This window comes from Macrotis lagotis, chromosome 3, assembly GCF_037893015.1.
Source record: "Macrotis lagotis isolate mMagLag1 chromosome 3, bilby.v1.9.chrom.fasta, whole genome shotgun sequence".
Taxonomy (NCBI): domain Eukaryota; kingdom Metazoa; phylum Chordata; class Mammalia; order Peramelemorphia; family Peramelidae; genus Macrotis; species Macrotis lagotis.
The window spans coordinates 265,293,164-265,311,198 of NC_133660.1; the positions used below are offsets into that span (position 1 = coordinate 265,293,164).

The following is an 18,035-nucleotide window of genomic DNA, read 5'->3' on the forward strand; positions in this document are numbered from 1 at the left end:
CACAAACTCTTAAGATTTTATAGACATTAATTATTATTATTATTATTTGGAATGATTCTATGACTGGGGTAAGCAGCTACCAATGAGGATCCTCCCTCTACCAAAGAAGATTGTCAAACGGTGCTGCCAATTTGAGATTTGGAGAGTCTACTGGAGATTTGAAATGATATGTGACTTGCCTAAGGTCAAAATATAACAAATGTTAGCAGTTAGACCCAGGAATTCCTGAATCAGAGACCATTTCTTTCTCCATAAATTATGAATGCCTAATGGCTTATAGGGCAGGTAAAAATGGCTCAGAGGATAGAGTTCTGGAACTAGAAGTGGGGAAGATCTTCTGTAATTCAAATTTAGTCTCAGATACTTATGAGTGATGTGATCCTGGGAAAGTTACTTAACCCTGATGGTCTCAGTTTCTTTACCTGTAAAAAGAACTAAAGAAGGAAATGACAAACCTCCAGTTTTTGCCAAGAAAACCATAGTTGGGATCATCAAGAGTTGGATGTGACTTAAAACAACTGAGGCTTGCAGCACATAAGTACCTCAAATAAAGGGAGTCTTTCTAAGTCATATGATATTTGTGCTTTATACTAAATGCAAAAGAGAGCTATTGATAAATTTTTGAGTTTGGGATGGGGGAGGAGAGACATAACTATATCTCTGTATTAGAAATGCCAGTTTTGCATCTATCAGGATGCTATATTGGAGAAGGGGAGGAATAGCAATTAAGAGACTATGCCAATGATCCAGGGGGAGAGAGAGAGAGAGAGAGAGAGAGAGAGAGAGAGAGAGAGAGAGAGAGGGAGAGAGAGAGTCAGAGAGACAGAGACTCAGATTCAGAGACAGAGTCAGAGACAGACAGAGACAGAGATAGAAACAGAAATAGACAGAGATAGACAGAGAGACAGATATAGAGTTAGACAGAGAGAGAGACAGAGAGAATATGTATTAAACACATACTATCTCAAAACTATAGTTCTAAGTCCTAGGAATAAAAATTAAAGTAATCAAGTCAGTCCCTCACCTCAAGGAACTGATATTCTATTAGTGGACAACAATGGAGAGGGAAGAAGGGCAGAAAAAATATTCAAGCGAGAAATGTTGAGAAGATGACAGAAAGTATTATGTAGAACCAAGTCTTGACAACATAACAGATCTTATCTATCAAAGCAAGGTGATCCAGGGGCAGGATCCAAGGTAATGGGGAGGAGGAGGCAAAGAATATTGTATGAGTAGAAAGAGCATGGTGAGAGGAAGTGATTCATGATACTTTTATACCCCAAGGTTGGGTTTGTGGGTGCCTGAAAGGATATTGGTATTCTCAATATGCTCAATAGAAGAAGATATTTGTTTGGAAGGAGATAATGAATGCTTAAACTATTCTTTATAGTGATACTCTTTCATGGTCATACTATCTTCTACGATTGATCACCTGTTCCTTTCCCTCACATCTGCTGTATTTTTTTTGCAGATGATAGTTTGACATGTATTTTTCTCTCACTATCTCTCCTTGCTCTTATATCTCTGTATCTCTCTCTGTCTCTCAGTTTCTGCCTTTATTTCTAGTTCTCATTCTATTGTTCTCTGTCTCTCTATTTATCTCTCTCTTATTTCTGACTGTTTCCTCAATCTCTCTCTGTCTCTTTTTATAGTTCTATCTGCCTTTCTGTCTCTCATTCTCTTTTTACTCTTACTTTCTCCATAAAAATAGAAATGTTTGAGATTTGTCGGGGTTTCCTCTATTCATGTCTCCATAAGCGCCACTCAAATAGATTCAACCTTCTGAAAACAAGCAGACCAGAATTATGCACAAAGGAGTCACTGGAAAAGCTCTAATGTCAAGTCCAACAGAAGTGTACATTATTTCAGATCTTTGACTTCTGACCCAGAGGAGCTGTACAGTACTACAACTTTGACTTGCAATTTGTTTTCAAAAGATATTATGTGATTGGTAATTGGGGATTGGGATGTGGACAGGTGGCAGATGGTGTTTTGGATAGAGAGCCAGATCTGGAGTCAACAAGACATTTGTTCAAATCTGAACTCAGATACTGCCCAGCTATATGATCACAGGCAAGTCATTTAACCCTTTGCCTCAGTTTCCTCTTCTTTAAAATGAACTAGGGAAGGGTATGTCAAGCAACTTTTCATCTTTGTCAAGAAATTCTCAAATAATCAAGAAGATGGAAAATGATTGAACAACAACAAAAAAGCTGGGATGAGGAAGGGGAGAGCCTAGTTCAGCTTTCTTGAATAAGGATTCCATAGACAATAATAAAACACATCATTCTGTATATTTTTTAAACGTTTTATGAAGAGACGTACATATCATTGCTCGTTTTATCTTCCCAACAACTATGGGAGGATGGTCTTAGTACTCCATTTTATAGATTTGTCAATTGAGATGGATATGGGTTAAGTGTCTTGCCCAGAAAGTTAGTGATTGTCTAAGGGGAGATTGTTTGGAATTCAGGTCTTCCTGACTCCAGGATCATCACTTTAGTCACTGAGACATCTAGCTATTGAGGAATAGATTCCTTTTCCATAGTGGGTGTATAATATCTGATTCTAAGGATGACTTTACTTTTATGAGCAGATCTGAAGGTTGGTTATTCTTTCTCATCCACTAAACAGAGTTTTGTCAGTGTGAACTGTCTGTCCCACAGATGTGCTTCCTCCTTTCTCTGGTGCCTCTAAGATTATCTAATTTTCTTTAATGTCACTACAGGTACCTCTTTCCCATGATACCTTTTCTGTTCTCTATAGTGTATCTTCTCACCTGAACTCAGTTTTCATTTCTTGTATACCTCCCCACTACATCTCATGCGGCTGCTTGGAATCTTTGATGATCAGAATGGCATAATAATAAAGTGTGGTTCTGGAAAACATTATATTGTTATCAGTTCTTTTTTTGCTTGCTTCAAAATTATTATTTTTATGTGTATATTTAAATATATTGATTGAGATGAATTGATAGTGTTCATAGATAGTTGGACTTGGAATCCAGAATTACAAATCCTTAACATTTAGTAATTACATGCCTATGGGAAAGTCCCCTGATGTCTATGAACCACTTTTCACTCAAAAGCAAAATGAGTAAAGTTAATACTTAGATGTTATGCCTCTAGTTTTTAATGAGGCTTAAAGTGAAGCCAGAGCTCTAGGATGAAAGGCCACATTGAAGTCAACTAGTTGAAACTTCTTATCTTACAGATGAGGAAACAAAAAACCAAAAAGGCTAAATGATTTATCCAAGGTCACATAGGTAAGTGTTCAGATTGGAACACTGGTCGTCAGACTATGTCCAGCTCTCTTTCCACCATACTGCTTGGAAATTAATTTGTAATTTTTAAAGTGATATTTAAGGCTATTATTTCCAAAGGATAAAGCTATAATAGTTTTAATTTGAATGCATTTAATAGCTATTGAATTTCTATATGTATTGACTTCAGGGAATAACAAAATATTTTTAATGATCCAATATTACACAATGGCAAAAAATACATTTTCAACACCAATGTTCTTTAAGTGATGTATTTTCATTGTGAATAATAAAATAATATGAACTTTGAAGAAGTAAAGTTTAGACTCTCCCAAAAGATCATGTGAATAAATATGTCAGGAGGGAACAATCTGGGGGAAAAAAATGAAAGAAAGGATTATGTAGTATTTAATTAGATAAAATAAGTTATATGTGGCAAAAGGTTTCATATGAAAGATAAGAGATGGTTAATAGAAAGTGAATATGTTTTATGGATAGCCACAAAACATAAAGAGAAGATAAGAATGGATGGAGATGACAGATTGATGGTAGGATCTGTATTGAAGTCACATAGGAGAGTTGCCCATATCAATGATGTCATAGATCTATTAAGGCAAATTTAACACATTTACACAACAATACTGATAGTGTTGGTTTAACTTTTGCCTTGGATTCCATATGAATTGTTACCCTTTTTGAGAGAAGGAAACAAATCTATAACTTAACTTATTCATATCTTTTGGAGGCATTGTGCTACAAGAGAAAGAACAGGAAACTTGGAGTCTGCCATTAACTAGCAAGATGATAATCAGCAATCCCCTTTTCTTTTTGGAATCTCAGTTATTTCAACTGTAAAATGGGGTCAATCATGACTTTCCTCTCTGATGAAGAAGACTGTTGTGAATATTAAATTAGATAGTGTATGCAAAGCACTTTGTATACCATACAGATTAAGAAAAATGAAAGAGATTACCATTTTCCCTGTGATTTCAGTAGAATAAAGAAACCCCCAGGGGCTATTAGGTGGCCCAGTGAATAGAGCACCAGCCCAGGAGTCAGGAGGATCTGAGTTAAAATCCAGCCTCAGGCACTTAATAATTGCCTAGCTGTGTGATGGCCAGCAAGTCACTTAATCCCATTGCCTTAAGTAAATAAAAAAAGAAACCCCAAATGAGAAATCTTTCTTAATAATTCAAGATATTTTTTAACTTTAAATTCTAATATTAGAGAATTCCCCAGAGCACCAATAAGTTAAATAAACTAGTATATTTCAGAGGCAGGATTTGAACCTAGGTCTTCCACTATGCCAAGTCTTTCTCTATAATTCACTTTGATAGGGAAGAGATTTGATTAGAACCAATGAGCATAATTTCATTTAATTATAGTTTTGAGTGCAAATCCATATAATTTGATCACTTCACAGAATTCATTATTAGTAATAATGAGAACTTGGTTGTACTCCCTGTAGATTTGATTAGCTTAATTAGTGACAGTATTTAAATGACAGAATCATAAATTCTTGAACGGGTAAAATATTACTATTAGTCTTGGCTCTGACACTTCTTACCTGTGTGACCTTGGGACAGTCATTGCCACTCTGAGATTCAGTTATCTTGTCTACCAAAATCAGAGAATTCCACAAGATGATTTTAAAGGATATCTCCAGTTCTAAGTTTTTAGGAGCACAAAGATGTATTCCTATGGATTTATACAGAAACACATAAAATCTCTAGATTCCAGCTAACTCTAAAGCAGGGTTTTTTAAACCTGGTATGATATTTTTTTACTTTTATAGCAACAATTAAACATTCTTCTATATTTTATTATTATATGCATTTAAAACATTATTCTATTAAAGGGTCAATACGTTTCACCATAACACATAAACACATAGCACTCTCTAGCTCATATTCATATAACATTTTCTCAAAATACTCCTTTATAATTTGCAATATCTCATCCTTCATGTCCTCAGTTTCCTTCCTTATAAAATGGAGATATAGAAGGAAATTTATGGAATACCATAAAGGTCAGTCCTATTGAAAAGTAATACATCCGTTATATAAATATTATAAGCAAGTAGCCAGGCATCCTTTCTCTCTGTCTCTCTCTCTCACACACCCACGTAAACAAAAAACACACATTACTTTCAATCATTGAACTTTTCATTTCGAACAATTAATTAAGTGGGCCCTGAAGATTGTGTGACTTCTTAACCTTTCCAACAAAATGCTGAAAGGAAATCTTTTTGCCCTTGAATAAATGAAACACATAATCATTCAGGCTTTATTTTTCCTTTCATGTGCTTTTCTCCTGCTAGCCAAATGTTGTCTTTGCCTTGCTCTTATAGTGACCTCCTACCCCTACAAATTTTAATACAGAATTGAATTGAGAGGCACCCAAAATAACTACTTCTCAAAAGCCATCCTCCCTGTCTGCTATTCATCACATGTGATGACAATACTATTGACCAGAGACTCTGAATTTTAAATGATTTATTTTCTCAAAGTGGGGAATGATTTGAAGTGAGTCATCCACACTCCTTCCAGGTCTCCTTTGTGACCTGAGATGTACATCTCTGAGAGGACTGACTGGGTAAAGAAATGCTACATGTGGCCTAGTGGCAGAACATAAATTAATAACCCATCTGAGAAGAGTGTGAGATGGACCTCATTTCCTTCATTCCTAACCCACTGAGCCCTAAAAAAAGAAAACAGCCAACCGTTCAACTAGGTAAAGTTGATTTTGTTCCAAGATATCTTTGAACATATTTTCTTGGAAGAGAAACAACTCAGGTATATTTCCCTACGTAGTCCAATTCTATTGAACTATTGATTAGCATTTTAAATCATTTCATGGTGGCTTTTCTCTTAGAATATTTTTTTATTTTTAATCTGCCTTCTTCCTAATTATCTAAATTTTTATCTAAATCTTTATGACACCATTTTTACCTCCTTCCAAGTCAACCACTCCTTTCCCCTCACTTGGACATGAAATGTTTTTAAATTTTTTTAGATGCCTCTCTATCATGTAAGTCCTTAAATGTGGTCAGGAAAACAAACTCAATAAAATTTTTTCTTTGAATTTTTCCTAAGTGACTGATTAAGGAATGGAGATACAAATGTCAGCACCACAGGAACTTCCCAGAGTGGGATCCCATTCAATGAGTTACAACCCAACTATGATTTAGTAGACACATAATAGAGAGATGCTTAGAATCTAAAGTTATTAGCATGCAACTCATTAACATCTATTAGGTCCTGGATCTTTCAGCTTCAAGACAACTAAAATGCCCAGGTATATCTCCATTAATATCAGACTAATTCTGAGACCAGTTCAAAAGAATCTCTTTTTTGGGTAGTCATATCTTTGAAGTTGAATTTCTCTTCTAAGAGCACAATTTTCGCAGTATTAGTAACTGATGTTTTATAGGTCTTTCAAATTTGAAATGCGTATTACTGATAATCTCAATTGGTTGGCATAGTCCTATGAGAGAGATACCATTGCAATCCCCATTTTGAAATATAAATATATGAAGCTCAAACAGTTGACTTGAACATCTTGAAGTATAAAGATAAGAGCCTCAAACAGATGAGTTGTCCAGAATCACACAGCTTATAGATATTTATGTTGGGATTCAAATCCAAGTGTTCCTTACTGTAAGCCTGGAATTCTGTTTAAGGCACTAAGCTGTCTCTCCCCATGCCCATCTATTTGGAACTCTTGGGAATGAGTTAGATATTGAACTTTTCATCTAATATAGCCAAAATAATCAACACATCAGTCATCTTCACATTTGAACACACAATGAGCTCGGGTGGTATTTTTTAATGCTATTATAAAAATTGGGCAGTTTACTTCATTAAACTGTTTTCTTTGACTCTATATATCAATCTTTATTTTTCTCTTTTTTTACACCCATTTTTCTGCATTTCTCCAACACAAATCTTAACAGAATGGTCTTTCAATGTGTATAAAATAAATAAACAAATACTTTTGGAGAAAGAAGAGAAAAGAAACCTACTATGCCTCATGTAGAGAATAATAGAATAGTTTCTGACTTCCTTAATCTATCTTCCTAATGCTAGATGTGAAATGCCACAAGGAGGAAAAAAGCTACTTGGGCAAGTAGTCTCCTAAAAAGAGCCATGTTGTCTTTAGTCTTATCTGATGCTCTTTTATTTGCTCTTATCTCAGCTAAAATAGGTATGGAGCTGATGTTTTTGGCATCTCAATCTTTGGCCCCCCAAACCACAGGAAATAAATTTCATTGGGGTTCTGTACAGCAAAAAAGAATGATTTTTTCTTAACCTGCCAGGTATCTGGATGACATGACCAGCACAATGACCCAATAATTTTCTTTGGTTCTTTTGGCCAGAGTTTATTTGAAGTGGATAAAGATGTAGTGCTAAACAAATCCCAATATTGTGAGATCCCTTGATATATAGCTGCATAGATAAAAATGCCATCTTTTTCTCCTGGGGACCCTTTCTATTACTATTTTATCATGGCTTTAAATTGAATTATTTGCTTGTTGGCAGGGTCAAGAAGTCTTTGGACTGCATTCCTGTATTACTCCCATGTTAATCCTATATTGGTTAGACAGGGGTTCTTACAATTGTGTGTGTGTGTGTGTCTGTGTGTGTGTGTGTGTGTGTGTGTGTGTGTTTGATGGATCTTTTTGGCAGCCTGTCAAAAGTAATAGAATCTTTCTCAGAATAGCATTTATAAATGCTTAAAATTAAATGCAAATCATGATAAAGGAAACCAATCATATTTACATTCATTTATCAAAATGTTAAAACAAAAATCAATTTCACAGATCCTAGATTAAGATCTTCTACATTAGACAAAATGCATGTATTAATAAGCAAAATGAGTTTTATATCAGGAAACCATATGAGTCTAATTGAAGAAGAATCTATCTAGAGTATCATTCTGTGAATATATAACTTGAATTGAGAATGACTTAATTAGATTATAATCAAGTTATTATTTCTACATTATATTATTCTATAATTATTTATTGTGTTTAAATTTCCCTGGAAAGAGTGTGAACTCTCTGAGGACAGAATGCCTTTTGCTTCTTTCCCCAGAAGTATGGACATTCATTAATAATTTCATAATTACTTAAATGATTTATTTTAACTGACTTTAATCATTAATGTTTACAGGAAGAAAATAAAAAACAAACTCAGATAGAACATTTAGGATATTAATGGAGAAAATTTCTGGGGGAGGAAACTAGTAATTACATGGAAGGTAAGCTCTGGTGATTTTGGAGATTTACCAGAAACATTTCTTCACCAAAGAGAGTAAGGAATAAATCTGACTATATGGGGTAAGAGTTTAGTTGGATACAGAGTGGGAAAGAAGAAAGACATTTGACTTTTTTTAAATTGATTATCCAAGAGATATCTCAAATTCAGAATTTCCAGAAGTGATCATATACATGAACTCTCCAAATCTAACATTCTTTCAAACTTTCTTAAGTCTGTGGAAGGCACCATAATCCTTCCAGGCTGCCACATTTATAACCATTGTCTTATCCTTAATTCCTCATTCTCTATTAGCTCATATATTCCATCTGTTTCCAAATGTTTCCATCTCCCCCTTTATGTATTTCTAGCATCTAATATGTTCTACTCACAAAACAACCAACTTAACTCAGGTCCTCATTATCTCTCTCTGAGAGTAATGGTCTCCTATTGTTCTCCTGAAAGTAATGGGCATGGCAAAACAGTAAAGCCAGTATCCCCAGGAGAAAGGGTTGATATTTTAACTATGCAGCAATATATCAAGGGATATAACAATATTGGGATTTTTTTAGTACTACATCTTTATCCATTTCAAATAAACTCTGGCCAAAATGTCAAAGAAAATTTGCAAATTGTTCTCCCTGGTACACATGTTGCTTCACTGAATTCCCTCTATACAGAAGTCAAAGTACTTTCCATTAAACTCATGTTTAATGTGAGTGCATATCCATGTCCTCAACCAGCCCTGTGATGTAGAAGATGCTATTACCATTCCCATTTCAACATGGGGAAACTAAAACAGAGCTTAAGTGATTTGAACAGGGACAACAGCTAAATAAGTGTCTAACGTAAAATTTGACCTTGCCTTTCTAAATAACTCATCATGTTGTATATTCCTTGGAAAACTTTGAGACTTGTTTTGCTGTTTTCCTTTTTTAAAAAGTGCAATCTGAGCACAAGCTTTTTTCCAGTCATATATATTACTTGTCCTTTTATCCTGTCTCTACTCTCAATCTGTCACAGAACCTTCCATCTCTATCCCTTTGGATTGACTGTCATTCATACTAGAAATTAATGATTAATGCATTATTGATTATTGCCTATAAAATTACTCCCTTCAAGATGCATCCAATCATTATTGAAAGTCTAGAAGTGCTATTCTCCCTAAATATTGTGTATACTTGGGTTCACTTTTAATTTATTTTGCATTTACTCCTTATATACTTGTATTTTCAGTTGCTGTTTTCCCAGGAGAATGTAAGCTCTCTGAGAGTAAAGTTTTTAAAAAAAAAAACTTTGTTAATTTGTATCATCAGCATCTGGCATAGTCTCTGCCAAATAGTTGGAACTCACTTAACGTTTGTTGAATGAATGGCTGAGAAATAAGAAAATCATTGCTATCCCCTGCACATCACTATATATTTTCAATTCCTCCATTCCAAAGATGCCCCAAAAGATGTTAAGGCAAAATTTTTAAAAATGGAGGCTACAGCTTCCTAAAGAGAGATTGCAATGGGTTTATGAATTTGGATGGAAATCAAATCCAAATTTAACTTCATTAACGTAACTAATATTTACCATGTTTTTCTATTATGATTTAAAAAAAAACAATACTCTGAGTAGGGGGTTCATAGACTTCACACATCTTCTGAAGGGATCTCACAGATGTCCCCTCCACATACCTATATAGACCTAATTAAGAAAGTCAGAATTTTATGATTTTTGTCTCAGGTCAGACATGGTAGAGCTAGGATTTGAAGCTAGAACCTATGACTTTGCTATGGATACACTGAAGCTTTAAAAGATCTCTACAAAAGAGTTATCTTTTTACCCAATAGCCTATGAGGGAGAAAAGGTGGATTCACACTGTTAGTGACATAGCTGTGACTTTTAATGAAATCTTATGGCATACCCTGAAAATGAATTAATTTCTCCAGGATTTAGCCATAGTCTTCTCTATAAAAGCAATATTTCACTTGAGGGCATGGCTCAGGTGTTTTAAGGACCAAGCATTAGCAGCAACTTGAATTCTCTGGTCGACATCTTCTTTCCTATCACCACAGTGAAATAAGTTTCATGGCCAATTACAAAGCTCTGAATAAGAAAGCTATAAATTGAAGGACTTGGTTCTTGACTTCCAGCTGGCTTCTCATTGCCTAAGGCAACATTACAGGGGTATCACAAAAAATGTTAATCAAGTTTTTTTTAAAGTAGTTGCGATAATTATAAAAATCTTGAAAAACTATCCTTAGAATTTCTTTCTTATACCAGAGACCCAGTAGAGATGAAGTTCATAGCCGACTTCTGTCTCTCTGTTAATGCTATGAACTGAATCCTCGATTTTAATTAAAACTCATTCTTGGCAGTTGGATTTCTCTTAAACCTTCCCTAATTCCTTTGAGGCACTATAGTATTAAGCCCACACTCATTCGTCCCATAGGATACCTTGTAGATTCAAAGAATCTGGAGAGATGAAATGTGGTTGCTGTTCACAGAAGAACACTCTGACTGCATCAGTGGGGTAGATGAGCTTTAACCTCAATGAGATACGAAATGAAAATGGTACCCCTGAAGATGATGAAGTTATATAATTGATAGAGCCTTAGAACAAGTCAGAGAAGTAGACATGCCATCCCCTCTCTGCTTCTTGATACCTATTTGACCCGTGGTAAAGATCTTTGATTTCTTTGAGCTTCAGTTTATTTGCCTTCCATGTGAGGGGAATCCACTAGGTTTATTCAAAAGTCATTCCTGTTTTAGATCCTATAATTTTAAATTGGTAGAGGGAAAAGGAACAAACACAGCAACCACTGTGGGAAAAGTAATAAGAATCATCACCACTGATACATAACTTGCTTTATCATGTATTATATTATATGTATATATATGTATATATATATGTAATATATATGTAATCACAATCCTAAATATTGATGGAAAATTTGCATGCAACCAAGATGATAAAAAGAATTTTCTTTTCAGGAATACCATCAGCAACAATAACAGCAACTCCACAGCACCATCCATTAGCTTTCTCCAAGTGATCACCAAATGAGAGTGCTCAATAATAAATATTAAGAGGAAAGGTGGGTTTTTTTCTACTTCTACAAAGTAATTACTAGTAGTCTGATTGATACGACACTAAATAAATTAATTTAGAAGGTATTGTCATTTTTTTTTGCTTGACCTACCCATGAACATGAATGTAATTATTTTTAATCTGTCTTTTATTTGTTTGAAGAACATTTTGTAATTGTTCTCATATAGTTTCTCTGTGTCTGTTGACAGATAGATGCCCAAGTATATTATACTGTACTTTAAGTTATTTTAAATGGAATTTCTCTTTCTATCTCTTCCTGCTGAGTTGTCTTGATCATATAACAACCAATGGTTTAGAAAAATGTTGATGATTTATATGAGTTTAATTTGGTGGCATAGTAGAGTATAAAACCTGGAATCTGGAAGACCCAAGTTCAAATCTGACCTCAGATTACTAGTCTGTTAACCTGGGAAAGTCACTAAACTCTGTTTGTCTCAGTTTACTCATCTGTACAATGAGCTGGAGTAGGAAATTTCAAACCACTCCAGTATCTTTATCAAGAAAACCCCAAATCTAGTCACAAGTCAGTCATGACAGAAAATACTAAACAGCAACAACAAATAAGAAGAAAGAGTGAACTGTGATGATGAAAAAGGGGAAAGAAAGGCATTCCAAATATTTCAGCATTCTAAAAGAGAAATAATCACCTTCCAGCTGCTATAATGCACCTTTTATCCTTGGGGCTCTCATCTTAACAAACTCATTTTACTAAAACACTGTTGAGCAATTTTGCTGCTGTGGGAACCTATCTCCCACTTTACAGTGGGAACTAATGGAAAATTGGATTTGCTTTACAGACATTTGTTCTGTAATGGACCTTGCCCACATTCACTGAGACTCTGTAGTGTGAAGTATACTCGTGGTTCAAGAAAAACTATCTCATGATTTCCCGACTCTCATGAACACCTTAACTCAAAATAACAATCTCAAAGTTGCTTGTTACTGTACTGCTAGCCGTATTTTTTGTTTTGTTTTTCTTTTCCAGGGTCTCCCTAAAACTTATTGTTTCTGATGTCTGTGTTTTACTCAGTAAAGTCACTGAAAGCAGGATACTTTCCCAGGAAATACTCTTTAAACAAGGGAAACCATTTGCTGAACTTCACCTCCAAATTTTTGCATGGACAACCCATTGTTTTATTGATTTCTTTTCACATATCAATTCATTGATGTTTGATCCAGTTCTGTTTCAAGGTTCCTTCAAAAGAAATAAGTGCATCTGCTATTTCCACACATGATTTTCATCCTCTAATTTATCCTTACATTCTCTTTTGATGGGATAAGTACCATAAATTGAGAAGTATGGTGGTGTATAATGAAGAGAGCTCTAAGCTCTATTACAGATTGAAGTACTACAATCATTTTATTCTTAGCTTCTCTTGGTTTCAGTTTCTTCCATCATGTATACAGGTTTGGAGTCAAGAATTCCTGGGTTCAGCTGCTTCTTGAATATATTTACTGTGGGATCATAGGGAAAGGTAAGAGAAGGGAATGAAAAATTATTTATAAAAATGTCTCCTATTTTCCATTAACTAAGTTAAAAACTTTACAAATATCATCATTTGATCCTAACAACCTTTGAAGTAGGTGCTATTATTATTCCATTTTACAAATGAGAAATCTGAAACAGAAAGAAATTAAGTGACTTGTCCATCATCACAAAAGTAATAAGTATCTTAGAACAGACTTGAACTTGTGGACAAATCACTTAACCCATTGAAGTCCTAGCAACTAAACTTGTAACATGAAAAGGAGATGCTAGTTTTTATCGAAAGAGAATTTCTCCATCAGATCCCTTTTACATCAATGAAATCACAGTTCTAAAACTACTTGCATTATGTGTATTGGTATTACTTATATAATAAGTTTCATAATCCTTATACTGTTATGCATACCTTTTTTATTATTTGTCCAGAATCATTCATCAGTATAGCAAATCCCAAAGGATGGAGTTTCCTTCACAGAAAAGATTAGTAAATGTGCAGTTAGCTATACAGCAATTTAGTCTTCCAGTTTCTAAGGACTCTGAGAGTCACAGACTACTTTCAGAGGCAAGTACTTAACCTAGGTCTCATTGACTGGACTCTTCATGAACAAAATTGTGTTTCTTAATCTCATTAATAATGATTATTTACATCACGATTAATCTCTTGTTGCTACTCTGATGTCTTCTCACCAACTCTGAAAAAGAACCACAGATGTTTCTATTTCATTCAAGGTTGCCTAAATCTTACTTCCCTATTCGAAGTTTCTCTGGGCTCAAACAAATAAACAAAACCAGAATAAAAACCCAGCTAATTTAAAGTATGTTGAAGTGATAGGAATAAGTTTTAAAGATTTTTAGACTTAATAAATTTATACCTTGCAAAGCAATAATTTTCCTAAAAGTCTCCTATTCAAATTTTGTATTTTTCAATAATCTTAGAACTCTCCAAACTTGCTTACAAAGAGAAGAAAAAAATGCTTATGACCATTAAGCAGTGGGTCCTTGGTAGTGGAATTGCCTTTAGTCCTTCAGAAAAACAAAAACAAAAACAAAAACCTTAAGGATAGGATTAGTTTTATTTGGTTTCAAGGGCATGGAAATTCCTAAGACTACATAATGTTTATCTCAGGAGGATAGATTTTGGAGTAGGGTGAGGAATAAATTTAGAGCAAAAGTCCTTTGGCATATTTCTATCGCATTGGTTCATGCTTTTGGCAAGCCTTCCTTTTACTTTTCTTAGATATCCTTAGAATGAATCTTTCATGATGTCAAATCCCTTAGTAAGTCAAACACATTTTATTGAAATCCCTGCTCTTAAGAAGGCATAGATTATAATTGAGAAGAGGCTTGACTTGTTTCCATGAAGACTTGGATTCAAATTCCACTTGTGAAGGTAGTTCATTGACTAGCAGCATGACATTTAACCTCTCTATATCTCTTTCTCCTGTATAAAATCAGATCAGGAAACTAATACATATGGTATTTAATTTGGGGGCAACAAGGTTCTATGATAGAGCACAGGAGTCTGGAAGACCTTTGTGCAAAATCAGCTTAGTGGTGGTGTGACTGGGCAAATCACTTAACTCTGATCTTTCTCCTCTGTAAAATGAGCTGGAGAAGGAAATGGCAAACCATTAGAATATCTTTGCCAAGAAAATCTCAAAATGGGATCACAAAGAGTTGGACATGATTGAAATGACTGAACAATACCAATAATAACCAATTTAATTCTTCTGTTTAAGAATAATGTCCAGAGGCACTGGTAAAGAGAAGCAAATTCTGTTTTCTTCATCACTTGAAGGACTATATACATTGAAGATTTATTTGAGTCATTTGAAGACCCTCATTGGGTTGTGATGACATCTAAATAATGTATGAAGAGATCTTTGAACATTTTGAATTCCTAAATAAATGTCTGTTATTCATATAATATGAAAAACTCAGAAATAGACTAAAAATAATAGATCATACCTAGAAAGTAATGTGAAGTTTGCAAAGGATTTTTCTTATAGCAAGCCTATAGAATAGATAACATGAATATGACCCCCAATTTCCTGACGAAGATATTGAGGGTCTCATCAGTTAATGCACTGTGAGAATAAGTATGAGAGCAGAGATTTCTAGGTGTGCTTTGTAGAATTTACAATTTATAGGCCACCTAATTCAACCACCTCATGGTTCCAGATGAATTAACTTTCCTGAGTACAAGAGAAAACTTAAATAATCTGATGCAAGCTCATGTGCAAAGTAGTGGAGTGAAGGTTTGAACTCAGATCTTATGACACTGTCTCAAATTGCTAATGCGGGAAGATATAAGCAATTTTTAATATACTCATGCCAGGACCAGCACTGTGCTAAGCACCATACAAGTAGTATCTCATTTGATTTTCTCAGCTCTTTGATATAGGTATTATTCTTATCCCTATTTTACAACCAAGTTAACTGAGGCAGACAGGCAAGTGACTTGCCAAGGATTATATGTCTCATAAGTATTTGAAGCTGGATTCACCTAACTAACTTTACTCTTGGGATCATAGAATCACAGAATTAGGGTTGGAAGAGACCTTAGAGTTCAATGATCTAATAACTTCATTTTACAAATGAGGAAACTTAGATTCCGAGGAAATAAAAGGCCTGACCCTATTAAAGCAGCTAGTAAGTGTCCAAGGTTTGATTTATACCCAATTCTTCCTTAATCTCACTTCACTGTTTTCTCCCATGCTTCCTCTCCAAAGCAGCACCCATTCTATGAGAGGGTAAGTCCTCAAATGCATTAGCACCTTGAAATGTAATTATTATATTATATTTACAATATAAATACATATATATGTATATATGCATACACACACACACACGCAAATTTTTAGAAACTCAGAGAAAAAAATCAAGCCAAGGAATCTTAGGATTTTAGGCATATTGCCAGCTCAAATTATTATCTCTTCCTTTTGGAAGAGCTATTTAAAAAAAAAAAAACTTTAGAATAATGAACCCCAGTTGGATTAGCCATGTGCTACTAGGTACCTTACAAAATATTGCTATTTTATATAGTTTTCTCCTAGAGATGTAGGCTATATTAGAAAACAATGAATTCATAAGGGAAATTCTCAGCTCTCAAGTATAGATAAAATTGATTTTTCTTAAGGACCTCAAATTTTTATTGTATCTTTTGAAATCATTACCTATAGACTGGAACATGGTAGGATTATGTGGTTTCAGTACCTTGATGATTGTGTTTTCTCCATGTTGCTGCTTGCCAGTATTCTCACAGGCAAGGGATATGCCATATGAAAGTCTGAGCAGGGCTAAACCATTTCAAGACTCACTCCCCCAAACAATGCCAGTAATGGTTCTCAAACTTCTCTTATTATTTTTGTTTGTTTCTTGATGTCTTTTAGATCCATGATATTTCATTAACAATTTCCAGAACATTGTTAGAAATTTTGATGTTGTTGTAATTGTCACAAAAATATTAGAATTAATGATTGGTATTAATAAATCAGTTAAAAAGAAAATAAAATATAGCTCAGTCCTGGAGGACAAGCTATTCAATTTAAGTCAGTGATGATTTGTTAAACATTCACGATATATCCAAAGCACTGGGATTATTTCTACGACTTCAAAGACAAAAATGAGACAGCCCCTGCCCTCCAGGAGTTTGTGTGTTTGTGTGAAATCATGTGAATCTCAAAGCATTGGAAAAGCCATATGCAATTTTCATTTTTTTAAAGGTAAGCATTATGAAGTTCAAACGAATTATTTTTTAATTTAATTCTTCAGCATATAACATGTAATATAATGAGCTCTTAGTATACAAATATAATTTACATATCCTCATAAAATGGCCCAGCTAATATTCATAGACTTTTCTTGATCTAGTTACTTCAGGAACAAAAAATTTTAATCCTAGCCTGGAAATTTTTTAAGATGTTTTATAAAAAGAATAACTTTGACTTCAGAGAGTTGGAATTCACAGGGTCTGATTCTGAATGAAGGCAACAGAACCAAGGGAACAATGGACACATTAACAACAACATTGTGAGATGGTCAACCTCGATGGACGAACCTCCTCTCAAAAGTTCAGACAGTTAGGACAACCACATTAGACAACTTTGGCCAAGGTTGCCCCCATCCAGAGTAAGAAAAACCAAGCCAAAATAAAACAAAACAAAACAAAATTCCTTCAGAATCTGATGAACACTACAATCACTTTTTTAAAAAAATCTCATATATTTCTTCCCTTTTAACTGAAGATGACTAATCTGTAAACATATTTAACACAAATGTGTATGTACAATATTTACCTGACTGCTCGTCGCTGAGGGGAGGGAGGTGGGAAGGGAAGGTGGAAGGAAATTTTATAACTTAAAAATATACATAGACATACAGATGAATATTGAAAAACTTTCATAAAGTATTGGGAAAAATAAAATATCAATAAAAAGAGTTGGAATTAAAAAAACAACATGAAGGTAATTTAAAGATGAATTTGCATTACAGAATATGATTCTTTAAATAACCATGGTTGTAAAGGCAAGATGGTACACATAGGAGGACAGCATGAGATTCCCATATTCACTAAGTTTGGAAAGTGTTATTTCCCATAATTTAACATCATGATCATAAAATTTGGAATCAAAAGTCCTGGATTTATACACTTGATTTTCTGCTTTCAATTCTGTAACAAAGACTGTCAATTAACATCTCTGGGGCTTAGGTTTTTCCATTTGTATTATTTAAGGATAGAATAAAATGTCCTTTGAAAGGTCTGCCATCTCTCCATCTATGATATGATGATTCCCTCAAGCTCCATTGTTCTATCCCCCATGAACAGTATATAACAAATCTGTTAAATAGATTTGTGCTTTCAGGAAAACTTGTGGACCAGATTATACAACTCTATCTCTTTTTTCTTACTTTATTCCACCTCTCCAT

The 18,035-nt window shown here is 34.3% G+C and overlaps 1 long non-coding RNA gene across 2 annotated transcripts in view; it reads right to left on the reverse strand.

The window, feature by feature from the left end:
* LOC141516546 (uncharacterized) overlaps positions 1 to 18,035 on the reverse strand; it is a 473,791-nt gene that overhangs the window by 268,141 nt on the left and 187,615 nt on the right. Inside the window, exon 3 of one of the 2 annotated variants that reach the window (XR_012476733.1) lies at positions 12,774 to 13,075. The exons of the other annotated variant lie outside the window; for it this stretch is intronic. This is a non-coding gene — a long non-coding RNA (uncharacterized LOC141516546). Of the gene's footprint in view, positions 1 to 12,773; positions 13,076 to 18,035 lie in introns of those variants that run through there. 2 annotated transcript variants of the gene reach the window in all.